Source organism: Zalophus californianus, chromosome 10 (assembly GCF_009762305.2).
Source record: "Zalophus californianus isolate mZalCal1 chromosome 10, mZalCal1.pri.v2, whole genome shotgun sequence".
NCBI classification, from domain to species: Eukaryota; Metazoa; Chordata; class Mammalia; order Carnivora; family Otariidae; genus Zalophus; species Zalophus californianus.
This window is the reverse complement of record NC_045604.1, coordinates 67,404,590-67,417,712: the sequence shown is the minus strand read 5'-3', so window position 1 is coordinate 67,417,712 and position 13,123 is coordinate 67,404,590.

Sequence of the window (13,123 nt, the reverse complement as noted above, 5' to 3'; positions counted from 1 at the left end):
GGTATTCACAACCTTGATGCTGGTCTACACATCTGTTAGCAGTGTGCACCCAGGCGTAAGATGAAACAAAACCCATGCCTCTGCTGAAGATGAGTTGGCTGCAGGAGTGTTGTCAGTCTGGCTCAGAGGGTTCTCTCAGAACACGCCTTGTTTAAATCCGTCTGATAGCATCAGTGTGGGCTTGTCCTCCATTTATGGGCATGAGGAGGATGCATGACTAATGCTACTCACCAGTCAGGAAGTCAGTGCTAAGGATTGTAGGCACGGTCTCCCCGGCACCCAGAAAAGGGCTCTCCCCTGAAAAATTAGGAGTTACTTAGGGACGGGTGGGGAAGAGCAGGTAGTTTAGAGTGAACGTGATTGTACACTTTCTTCTTCTATGTATCAGTGTTTTTTCTTTTGTGGCAATTAATTCACGGCATATTTTTTGTTTATCTCTCTAAGAAAGGAAAAAAGAAATAATGTAGAACATGATATTCCAGTAGGATTCAAGATATTTTTCTTACTCATCTTTCAGCTCTGGCTGCCCATATATAATCTGGGTCCTAAAATATTATCAGAAGACATAGACACGAGAGGAAAGTATTTGCCTCTGACATTTGCATTTTTCTCCCATTTGTCATTTTTCTCCCTTCCAAATTAGGATTTATTCAGTTAATCTCATTTCCTCTTCCCAGAGTCTCTTTTCTTAGTGCTTCACTGTGGAAACTTGACAGAAGATTCCTAAATCCTGAACGGTCACACTGGAGTAACATTAATTGGTAGACACCATATTCTATAAAATGCAATACATTTTTTCCATAGAATTCAGCCACAGCTTTGGTTTAAAGATTATTGGGGGGGAGGGACAGAGGGAGAGAATCCCAAGCAGACCCCGCACTGAGTGGGGAGCCCAGTGCAGGGCTCAACCTCACGACCCATGAGATCATGATCTGAGCCAAAAGCAAGACTCAGATGCCCAACCAACGGAGCCCCCTGGCGCCTTGGCCACAGCTGCTATTTAAAGAATGCGGCAGGTGGGCTCCAGTTCTAAAGATTGATTGATTGATTGATTCGTGAGAGAGAGCGAGCAAGCACAAGCAGAGGGAGTGGGAGAGGGGGAAGCAGGCTTCCCGCTGAGCAGGGAGCACGATGTGGGGCTCGATTCCAGGACCCTGGGATCATGACCTGAGCGGAAGGCAGACAATTAACTGACTGAGCCACCCAGGCGCTTCCCCTGCTCTTTTGTAGGATTTTTTTTTTTATATATAGGTGGGCTCCAGTTCTAGATAACACTCAAATCATGGTGCTTTACAGATTGGATTAAAAAGAAGCACCACCACAATCTAATTCTGAACTTTCACGTCTTCTAAGATCTGCCGGTAGCTTGGGAAGAACTAGTGGTTTCCCTCTTTCTTGCATTGGCACTGATGTACTTGTCCCATTTACTGTAGTCTGACTCGAGAATACCAGCCAATCATCTTAGGTACATTATGATCAGGTGACAACTGAGCTTGGAGTCTTTCCTCAAAGGGGATCAGGAGGAAAGTTAATAAAGAAAAGATGATTTTCTCCCTAATCGTGGTAGCGAAGAAAGATAGTTACCACTAGGCTATATCCTGAATGAGCAAGCTGTCCAAAATGAATCCACACGGCTTCACGCCACACTGTCTGTGGCTCTTCTCACACCGCCAGGTTGTTGCAAAGTTCATTAAATATCCCGATTATCTTTCTCTGTTGCTAAGCACGCTGATCTGGCCAAAATCTAGTTGGAGAAGTGATCTTTGAACCTTCACTTCCTTAAGTTTAACGTCAAAATCCAGCCTCTGGTCAAGTCTTCCTACAGTTGAAAGAAAAGCAGCAACCTCCACGCATTTTAGCACCTTTAAGTCATTGATCATTAGCACCAATTTAGGATGAGGGAAAGCGATGATGTCACACCCATTTTGTGTATGAACAGATTGAGTCCCTGAGCAAGGTAGCCGGTGGCTGAATTCTTCCTGCAGCAGTAAGCAAATTGAATTGCAAATCAAAAATTAAGGAAATTAAGGGCAGAATTCTTCCCCTCTCCTGTCGGTGCTAATAATCCCTGCCATAGATGGAAGCCAATGTGAATAGGCTCTTCGTCTGAGAAAAGTACTGGTCTTGAGTCACAGGAATGTGAGCGGTGAGTGGGGCTCAGTGATTGGCTGGCCAGTAATGGTATTTGCTAACCCGCGAGGCATTTACATACCTCAGTTAATCCTGCCAACATTCCTGGGAAGTGGGGCCCATCATGGTCATCCTTGCAGCTCATGCAAGTGAAGCACCGGAAGGTTAAGCAGTTGATGAGAAAGCCAGAAAGACCATTCCACGGGCCCTGCTTTCAGGCTGTGCACCAGAAAGCCTTGTCTATGTCACTTCCTCTGATTAAAAAAAAGAGAGAGAGGGCGCCTGAGTGGCTCAGTCGTCAAGCGTCTGCTTTCGGCTCAGGTCGTGATCCCAGCATCCTGGGATCGAGCCCCGCATTGGGCTCCCTGCTCAGCGGGAAGCCTGCTTCTCCCTCTCCCACTCTCCCTGCTTGTGTTCCCTCTCTCGCTATGCCTCTCTCTGTCAAATAAATAAATAAAATCTTTAAAAAAACAAAAAACAATAAAAAAGAGAGAGAGAGAGACTCACGGTCCACTTAGGAAATGGGACTAACGTATTTAAAAACAAAACAAGCAAAACACTCTCAGGTCACTTACTTCTTCCTTACCGACCCCAGGTCGCCACAACAGGAGGCCACCCGGTAAATCATGACACTCCGGTCACCCGGCGGGAAATAGCCCCTCCCCCCACTTAGGCACAGGTTTGTGCCCTGAGTTCACGGGCTGGTACCTCGCACAATGGAAGCATTCAAATGAGTATCTCCAGATGAGAGACCTCTAATAATGTTTGTTCGTTTGTTTTCCAGAATAATAATGCTACTGAGAAGCGACCGGAGGTACCTCACTCCTTCAGCTCGCCTTCACCCCCACTGTCCCACACACACAACTAGCAGAGGGGTATGGAGCTTAGAAGAGCAGTTTCTTAAACCAACCTGGTGCACCAAAACTCATGTGGAAACGCTCGGAGTATGTTGGAATATGTTGGAGTATGTTTCTCATTGAATACACGGCAATCAACAAATGAGGCCGAGCCCAAGTGTGTTTTTAAGGGTGCCTAGAGAAGTGTCTACATTCTCTTCATTAATCTTCCGGTTGGTTATCAGAGAGCCTAGATAGGGAACACCACAACCCCTGGGTGACCCCATGCTCTCCAGAGCTTTGGTTGTTTGCAAAGCAATGGGGCACGGAAGTCTTCTTAGTCGAGGATGAGAGTTATAATCTCTGAAAAGGACTCATCTACTTCTTGGTGAAAGACTTTTTTTTTTAGGACTGAAGCACTCACTAAGAATGTATCACCGATGCCCATGGTTATGATATGTCAGGGAAAGGTCTTGGATGCAATCCCACTTACTGTCTTAACTTCCTGTCCATGCTTTCTTGTCTAACCCAGGGGGCATTTCATATCTGTCGAGCATCTCGGCATTAACTTTTCTTTAAATAGCTCCTATTTGGGGACACCTATTTGGGTGGCTCAGTTGGCTAATCCTCTGACTCTTGACTTCGGCTCAGGTCGTGATCTCAGGGTTCTGGGATCAAGTTCCAGGTTGGCCTCACACTCAGCGGGGAGTCTGTTGGAGACTCTCTCTCTCTCTCCCTCTCCCTCTGCACGCCACAACCCCCGCCCGAGAGCACAAGTAGGGGGAGGGGCAGAGGGAGAGCGAGAAGCAGATTCCCTGCTGAGCAGGGAGCCTGATGTGGGGCTTGATCCCAGAACCCTGAGATCATGAGCTGAGCTTAAGTCAGACGCTTAACAGACTGAGTTCCCCAGGCGCCCCCTTTCTTTTAATATATAAAATAAATAAATCTTTAAAAATAAATAGCTCCCGTTTTGGGTGTTTTTGGCAAAGTTGCCTTCACTGAGCATCTCACCCAACTTGAGTTTACTTGGTGTCTCTCACTTATGAACAATATTTCCCTTCAAAATTTCACAGTCTGGCCTTTTCCTTCTTTTCACCTTATTTTCCCTCCTATTGCTAATGAGATGGTAGTCTCGACTTGCTTTATTTGAGTTATTTATATCTTCAGACCTCTGTTTAGTGTCAAGTCTGGTTTGGTGCTCCTTTCTTACTGAATGATGCCCAAATTAAGTTAAGAAACAATTCCTAACACTCTGGCCTGTGATTCTTCATGGTCCCCTGGTATCTCAAGCACCGGATAGTCTGTTTAATATTGAAAGTTGATGTATCTAGCCAAGTGCATAGTTTATGTCAGGTTTGACTCACGGAACTTTCCAAAGGAACCGTGTTCTCTGAGTGGGTGGGGGATACATGTAGGGAAGGAAGCGTTAAAGCAGTCTAGGTGTAAGCGAAGATGCATAAAAGCTATTGTCATGGGGCAGTTTGATCTCTTAGTTGACTCCTGCTCATCTGGCATCAATCCATAGCACACGAGGCACCTAATCCTCTCCTAATAACGGGGTTTCTGGTGAGAGGACACTACGTGGAGTATGGAAGGAAGGAGCCCTGCTGTGAAATGCAACTCAGCCCCTCCACCGCTGCTAGCAATGTATCCAAGAAAAGGAGCTTTTCTGCTTTGACCCTCCATCCAGGTTCTTTCGTCAGGATTCTGTTGGCGATGGACAGAAACCCAATTTGAAGTAGCTTAAGCAAAAAAAAAAAAAAAAAGAATTTAGTTATATATTTCTTTTTTTTAAGATTTATTTCTTTATTTTGGGGGGGAGGGGCAGACGGAGAGGGAGAGAGAGTCTCCAGCAGACTCCACGCTAATGGCAGAGCTCGACCCCATGACCCTGAGATCATGACCTGAGCTGAAACCAAGAGTCAGACGTTCAACCGACTATGCCACCCAGGCGCCCCTCGCTGTGTATTTCAAGTATCATCTTCAGATGGGCTACATAGCTAGATGCAAGGCTCAATGTCACCATCTCCAGCTTCGTGTTCTGACCTATTCTCTCCTACTGTATAAGGTTCGATTTCACGTTCTGCTAGCGCTGTGATCCCAAAGCTGGACAGTCTGTCCAACCAGCAAGGACTCTGGACCAGCTTGAGCCACATGACCATCCAGAACCAGTCACTAGGACCAGAGTGAGGAGGTTCTCCAGTTGGCCAGGACCAAGTCATGGGTGCACCCTGCAGTGAGATTTTTTATAAAAATGGTCAAAATAAACAATTTATTGTATACTAATAGTATTTATCTATTTATACTAATAAGTAATATTACAATGGTCATAATAATATCCGTGCCTCTGGATTGGTCTCCCACACTGACGCTCAGCTTGGTCATGTGATTTGTTTTGGCCAATGAGACAATAGAAAATGTGACACAAGCAGAAACTTATAAAGGCTTGCTCATTGGGGCCTGCCCTTACTTGTTGCTCTCTGGAAACCAAAAATGAGATGGACACATAAAAGAAGTGGGGCCGGTTTACCAAAGGACAAAAGATGACATTTGTAGAAGAGAATTGCCCAAGTTGAGGACCTAGACCAACAGCCCTGTCAACCCCCAGACCGTGAATGAGGGTTCTAGACCATCCAACCCCTCCTGAGCTGACCCAGACCAAAATGACTTCCAGGTCCATCTGTGGAACCATGAGAAATAACGGTTATCATTTTAGGGCCTGAAGATATGGGACAGTTTGTTAGGCAGTAAGACGAACTCATACACAAATTCTCTTCTTCAAGACGTGCCCACGGTGTTCGAGGACAATGCTGGCTTCTGCCCTGAGGAGAAAATCTGTTCTGGAAGCTCTTGCCCCACCTGAAGAACGTCCATGTTGGCCCAGGTTCTGACACTGAGGGATGCTCCCAGGACTCCTGAGTCCATGTGGTGAAGTCACATCTCCTCGCTGGTTGGTTGGTTACTATATTTTACAGTTCTCCAGGCAAAAGAGAGCAGAAAATGCCAGACAGGCAAGTATGAACAAAATGATAAAAATGTGGGGCCTTACAGGTACCCAGTGACATGCAGATAAAACAGGAGTTCTTGAGGTCATGCTCAAGAATTGCAACTTGTAAGCTAAGCAATCGACATTCTTGTTCCCCTCTCTGCTTCATTTCCTTTTGTTATCCACAAATCTTTAGTGAAGTCTTGCTAGAATGCTCCAAACTGCTCCCAACTGGTCCTCAGGACCTGATTAGCCTTTGTTGATGCTCAAGTTCAACTTTCTAGTGGGAATAGCACCCTTCTTAGGCCATCAGGTTGGTGGCAGAGGTAAATAGGAGGAAGATACTCCCCCTAATCCACCAGACTCTGCAGAATCACCTGGCACAGTTCTCAGTGAGGGACCGTTGTATGGCTAAGGAGCCAGGTGGGAGTTTGGCTAAAACCCATGTTTCTCTTCAATTTGAACAAGACACTGAGGTCATCCCTCAGAAGAGTTCAAGAAGGCCATTTCTCTCCAAGGAGAGAAGAGGAGAGGAAGCCCCCCTCTGGAGGGCTCAGAGCAAAAGTTCAGATCTCGGCCTCCAGACATACCAGGCGGTAGTCAGGGGCAAGACTGCAGGGAAGCTAGAGTATGGGCAAGATCCAAGGAGGCTGTAAGAGGCAAACATAGAGCTCAAGACACTTAGGTCTGATGGAAGTGGACGTGGGGGTCAGGAGGAGGGAAGAGCCAGGATGGGGGCTGAGGGGGGAAGGAAAGCCCTTTACAAATATCTGGGGCAAAGTGGCTCCTGGAAACCAATAGATTACATATCGACATATGTGTCCCCCTGCTGGAGGACCCCTCTGTGGTTTTCTCATTAGGGTCCCGAGTCACTGTCCACTGCCCTGAGCAGGTCGACTGCATTGTCACGCTAGAGGACACGAGACCCGTATGAAGCACCCCCTCTTAAAAGGTTGCAATGGACAGCCAGCTGGTACTAAGGGAATGATTCCTCATGTACTAAAGCCTGGGAAAGGCAGGGACGACTGGTGTCTCAACATCTAAACCTCATCTATCTTTCGTTTGTACCCTCTGAGTATTAGCTTTTTCACAAGGCTACAAGCACAGCTGCTGGCACCTCCTGGCTCCCCTCCTTCTTGGCCATCAGAGGAACTGCTCTACTCCAGTGAACTGAGGGCGAGGGGACAGAGACAAGCCCCGATGGACTTGCTTGGGTGGTGTGCCCATACATGGTCCGGCTGGGGTCCCATGCGTGGCCAGAGAGCCCTCCTAGAACCAGACCCCTGCAAGGAGAGAAAGGTGGCTCCTCGAAAGAAGAGAGGGGTTTTCTCTGAACATGGAAATAAGACCGTTGCAAATTCTTCTGGCCTCCTTACCAAGTTCTGCTGATTCCCAGCAGGTCACTCATTTAAGGAATAAGATGGAAAAGAACAGAATAATGTCTAATAATGGCATCTGGGCAATGTCTCTCTCTCTCTATTTTTTCTCATTTCATCTCCCTCCATATTTTACTTCTCCACATTTCTTTTTTTTTTCTTTTAAGGTGTTATTTTTAAGTAATCTCTACATCAAACATGGGACTCCAACTCATGACTGTAAGATCAAGAGTCGCTTGGCCTTCCAACTGAGCCAGCCAGGTGCCCCCCACATTTCTTCTCACCTGGATGTATAACAAAAATCATGAACGTAAGAATAAAAATGAAAATAAAAATGAATAAAGAAAGTTTTTTAAACTTTCTGTAAACAGGGGCGCCTGGGTGGCTCAGTCAGTTAAGCGTCTGCCTTCAGCTCAGGTCATGGTCCTGAGGTCCTGGGTTTGAGCCTGTCACTGGGCTCCCTGTTCAGCAGGGAGCCTGCTTCTCCCTCTCCCTCTGCTGCTCCCCCTGCTTGCGCTCTCTCTCTCTCTCGAATAAATAAAATATTTAAAAATAAACAAATTTTCTTTAAACAGCAGTATTAAAGGTAATCCGATGGTTTAAAGCCTAAATGCATAAATAGAGCAGAGATGCATTTAAAGCATAGAAAAAGATAAAAATAACATTTCAAATGGGTCAAGGTGGTGTGTGAATCCTTAAATTATTTCTAATTCTAGTGGAGTTTATGACTACCCCTATTAAAATCTAGTTGAGCTGCTTTTTGCTACTGTGTAGAACAGGGGCTTTGTATTATACTGGCTACTGAATTTTACTGTAAAAATCTCTCCCTTTGGTTTGTTGGATGGAACAGGAGGTCCTTTCTGTATTTGTTTCTGTCTGTGTCTGTTTGGATTATTTTAAGACATCATTTCATAATTAAATAGAACCAAGATGAAAGCCTGTAAAATCAGATCAACTACCATGTTTTTAGTTTATTTCATCCACCAAGTTCAAGTTATTATTTTTAAATAAAATGTATTGTGCTATCATTTATATATAATAAAATGCATCCACCTCAAGTGTACATTATTTCAGTGAGTTTGAGCAAATTTACATGCCATGTGACCACCATTACAATCAAGGAGTAGAAAAAGTCCATCACCTGAAAAAGCTCTTCTGTGACTCTTCTTAGCTTCCTTCCCTCACCTGCAGCCCGGCCACCACCCATCTGCTTTGTGTCATCATATATTAGATTTGTTTTTTCTAGCGCTACATATAAATGTAATCGTGTCGAATATACTTTTGTGCTGACTTCTTTCACTTGACATGATGTATTTGCGATTTGTCCATGTTGTTATGTATATCTGTAGACCATTCCTTTTTATGCTGAGTACTATTCCATTGTGTGGACATACCACAATTTGTTTACCCATTTATCTGTTGACAGACATTTGGGTTGTTTCCAGTTTTCAGGCTATTATGCATATAGCTGGTATGAACATTCATGTGTGAACGTCTTTGTGTGAACGTATGTTTTCATTTCTCTTGGGTGAATATTTGGATTTGGAATGGCTGGATCATCTGGTTAGTATATATTTAACTTTACAGAAAACTTCCGAAGTGGTTTCCATATTGTTGTACCATTTTACATTCCTACCAGCAGTATGTAAGAGTCCCCATTGCTCCACACCCTGTCAACACTTAGTATGGTCAGCCTTTTTCATTTTAACCACTCTAGTGGATATGTAGTGCTATCTCATTGCGGTTTTAATTTGTGCTTCCCTGGTGACTAATGATGTTGAGTATCTTTTCGTGTGCTTATTGGCTGTCTGTATATCTCCTCTGTTCCTCATCATTGCTACTCATCCACATTTAGGCTCTCTTGTCTAGAGTGTAAATTGCTAACTCAACTCCAGTGTAAATCAAGGTCTGCTCATACCCTCGCCCTACCTATAACCCTTCTGTGGAGCCCTATTTGCTCAGAATACAGTCCATACTTCTTAGCATGGCATTCAATGCTTCGACAAGTTGAGCCACACAAGACTTTTTAGGACCAATTTCCTGCCATTTTTCTTCCCTATCTTTTCTCCCTGACCCCCATTCCTCCCCACGCTTGCACCTTAGATGTTGACCGTTCCCTAACCATGCCATACGTGCTCATGGGGTTGTGGCTTTCTCATGCCGTGTGTTCTCCCGGGGGTGCCCTTTGCTCTGAATGGAAAAGTGTTTATTCCTTAAGGCTCAGCTCAAAAGTCTCCTCTTCTGGGAAGCTTCCCCAACCTGCTCAGGTAGAACTCACAACTCTCTTTGCATTTCAATGGTACTCAGCGCATGCGCTGCTACCGTGGTCCCTCAGCACAGTCTGCTGGGTGCCTGGTCCCTGGGGCTGCCTGCCCGGAGTTTAACTCTTCAAGAGCAGCAGTGGTGTCCTACCCCTTCCTGCATCCCGAGGGCTTCACACAGACTCCTGTTTGGTAACACCCGCTGACCGAATGGGGATGCGTGACTGAGCCAATACACCCAAAACCTGCCTTGAGACCAGTGGTCACCCTCTGGAGACCTGCATCTCCTTATCTGTACATTGAGAGTAGAAGAGCCAACTCATAGTTTCTTTCCAGGTCTAACGTTTTTCAGATTCTATATCTAGTATTTGAAATCCAGTAAAATAGTCAATTTCACCATATTCCAAAACCAGATGAGACAGGTCCAGGGGTGCTAATTAGGTAACTGGGTTGTTGTTGAGTTTGATGCTTGGAGGAGCAGCATCTGATTTATTATGAAGCGACAAGGTGAAAATGGTGGCACTCTTCTCAATCACCTCTTCTGGCAGATGTGAAAATGAAGAATTGCCCCATTTGGGCCTAAATCTACAATGCAGCAGCAACAGCACATTCTCACATTTTCCTACGAGCTTGTGCCTTTATGTTTCTATGTGTCATGGGTTTTTCTCTCCTACAGTTTGAGGGAAGACAAAAGGAAGAATGATAGTACTTAGGAACATACAGTCTGCTATTTAGCTGGATAGTCACGAATAAAGCAATCTAGTAATTTTTTTAAAGATTTTATTTATTTATTTGAGAGAGAGAGAGAGAGACAGAGACAGAGAGAGCATGAGAGGGGGGAGGGTCAGAGGGAGAAGCAGACTTCCCGCCGAGCAGGAAGCCCGATGTGGGACTCGATCCCGGGACTCCAGGATCATGACCTGAGCCGAAGGCAGATGCTTAACCATCTGAGCCACCCAGGCGCCCAAGCAATCTAGTAATTATGACTTAAATTGTAACTTGTAGTATTTATCATCTTAAAAAAAAAAAACGTTGTTTACCAAGTATATCAAGTTAAAAATATATGATGAAGACATTTTTTTCATACGGGATATGACAAATATTGTTTTAAATAATGCAAATTATCTATGATTTTTTTTGACCTATAACTCCAGAAGTTTCCTTCCCACATGACTACCCTGGAAAAAGTTCGCAATGGAAACAGTCTATGATAGCTTCTTAACTTCTTCCCAGGATTACGCATTTGTTAGCTGGCGACAGCGAGAGCCAGCTCTACAGTTTGGATTTCTTTTTTTTTTTTTTAAGATTTTATTTATTTATTTATTTGACAGAGTTGCACACAGCAAGAGAGGGAAAACAAGCAGGGAGGGTGGGAGAGGGAGAAGCAGGCTTCCCACAGAGCAGGGAGCCCAATGTGGGGCTCGATCCCAGGACCCTGGGATCATGACTTGAGCCAAAGATAGTCACTTAACTGACTGAGCCACCCAGGCCCCCCTACAATTTGGATTTCAAATGTAGTAAGTGGTAAATCATTTGTAAGACCCAAAATACACAAAGCTACAGCAGCAACAATATCCTTCGCAAGCATTTCAGAAGGACCACAAGCACACTGCCAACATTTATTAATTGTTCTATAAAAAGATACACATGGAAGCATCAGCCCCAAAGGTCTGACAACATCAAACACCATTAAAATTACTGTTAACTATCCATTAACTCTGAAGCAAAAGCTGCTCACGGAATTATACCACAATAACCTTCCAGGATGCTTTTGTAGTTTTTAGGAATTTTGTCCAAATTAGAAATATTCTTCCTCCCCTGACAGTTTGAGAGCTGCCTTGAGCTGACCCCTACTACATGTGTCTTTCCCATAAGTAGCAGATCAATATTCCTGCCATTTAGAAAAAGGTACCAGACCAGAACTACCTCTCTGGGTGTCTGTCTTTCACCATCTATAAAATGAGAGTGACATGATCTCAGGGTCCTGGGATCGAGCCCTGCATCAGGCTCCCTGCTCAGCGGGGAGTCTGCTTCTCCCTCTCCCTCTGCTGCTCCCCCTGCTTGTGCTCTCTCTCTCTGTCAAATAAATAAATAAACAAAATCTTAAAAAAGAAAAACATTAACCAAAATTCTCTCTAGACAATGGCATTATTTTCTTTTATTTTCTATATTTCCTATTTCCAGCACTCTTTCTCTATCTCTAAATAAATAAATAAATCTTTTTTTCAAAACAGGAAGGGGGCGCCTGGGTGGCTCAGTCCATTAAGCGTCTGCCTTTGGCTTGGGCCATGATCTCGGGGTCCAGGGATCGAGTCCCGCAGGGGCTCCAGGCTCAGCGGTAGTCTGCTTCTCCTTCTCCCTCTGCCCCTCCCCCCTGCTTGTGCACACGAGCTAGCTCTCTCTCTCTCTCTCTCTCTCAAATAAACAAATAAAAATCTTTTTAAAAATTGGCCGCATTCTATTCTTACAATTTGATAGCCTGGTTTTCTTCCTTCTGTTTCCAAAACAACAGGAAGTTTAAAATTTGCAGTTTGTGTTCTTAAAGGAATAAGCTCCGGTTACCCAGAAAAGTCTCCCATATTGGCTGATACCGAGGAGTGTGCTCCCCGCCGCAGGGCTAGACAAAGGCGGTGTCACCGGTCCAGATGCTTGCCGTCATTTGAGTAACCCCACACGAGGCCAGCCCCCCATCGCCTTGGTGACAGTCTCCCGGGACCAAGCTGCATTATTCTTTCCCCCCTCCCCAAGTGCTTTCTCTCCAGGCAGGTGCACCTGTACTCCAGGTTCACAGGGCAGGGGGCAGCCTGATCCCACCCCCTCACTGAAAGGGGATCCTGGCCTTTCCCCTCTCTCTGCACTTGGGCCCCAGACCACTAAACACCTCCGGCTCGTAGTATTTGAAGAAGCGCAGGACGATCACTTCTGGCTGATCCCATGGCAAAGCACCAGAAGCAGAGCTATGAACCCCCTCGGGGTTGGGGGGGCTTCCTTAGGGAAATCGGTTTTGAAGTGCTGGGGGAAAATGATCAGGTTTTACATCACAAAATGTAAACACCACAGTTCTGGCCTGGAGAGACAGAGACAGGGAGAGAGTGAGGCTGGGGGTTGACTGTTGTCAACCTGTGGACAGCGCTCTCCTGGGGTGGCCCCTGGGCCCCTCACCACCTTCAGTCAGAGCAACTTCGCCTTCATTAGGAAACTTTGGGAAACCATACACAAAAATTCAAACGTGTTTCTGCTTCTAGAATGGTGGTAAGTGTTGAGGACTCTCCAAAGGAGACAGAGTTAAATCCCACTCTCCCCCAGTCCCTGGGCAAGCCACCTACCCGGGGCCTAGTCACTCAGGAGGCGAGGTCGTGGTAATGCCATTTATCCCGCGCGAGGTGACGTGCTAGCAGCGAGGCCAGAACTCACAACCTGCATGGAATTAATCCTTCCCCCCCAGCCCGTCGTCTCTGCCTCTGTCTTCCGAGGATTAAATACTCTGACGTCAAGAGAGGGCCTAGAGTTTATGTTCACAAGACGTGGCTTCCA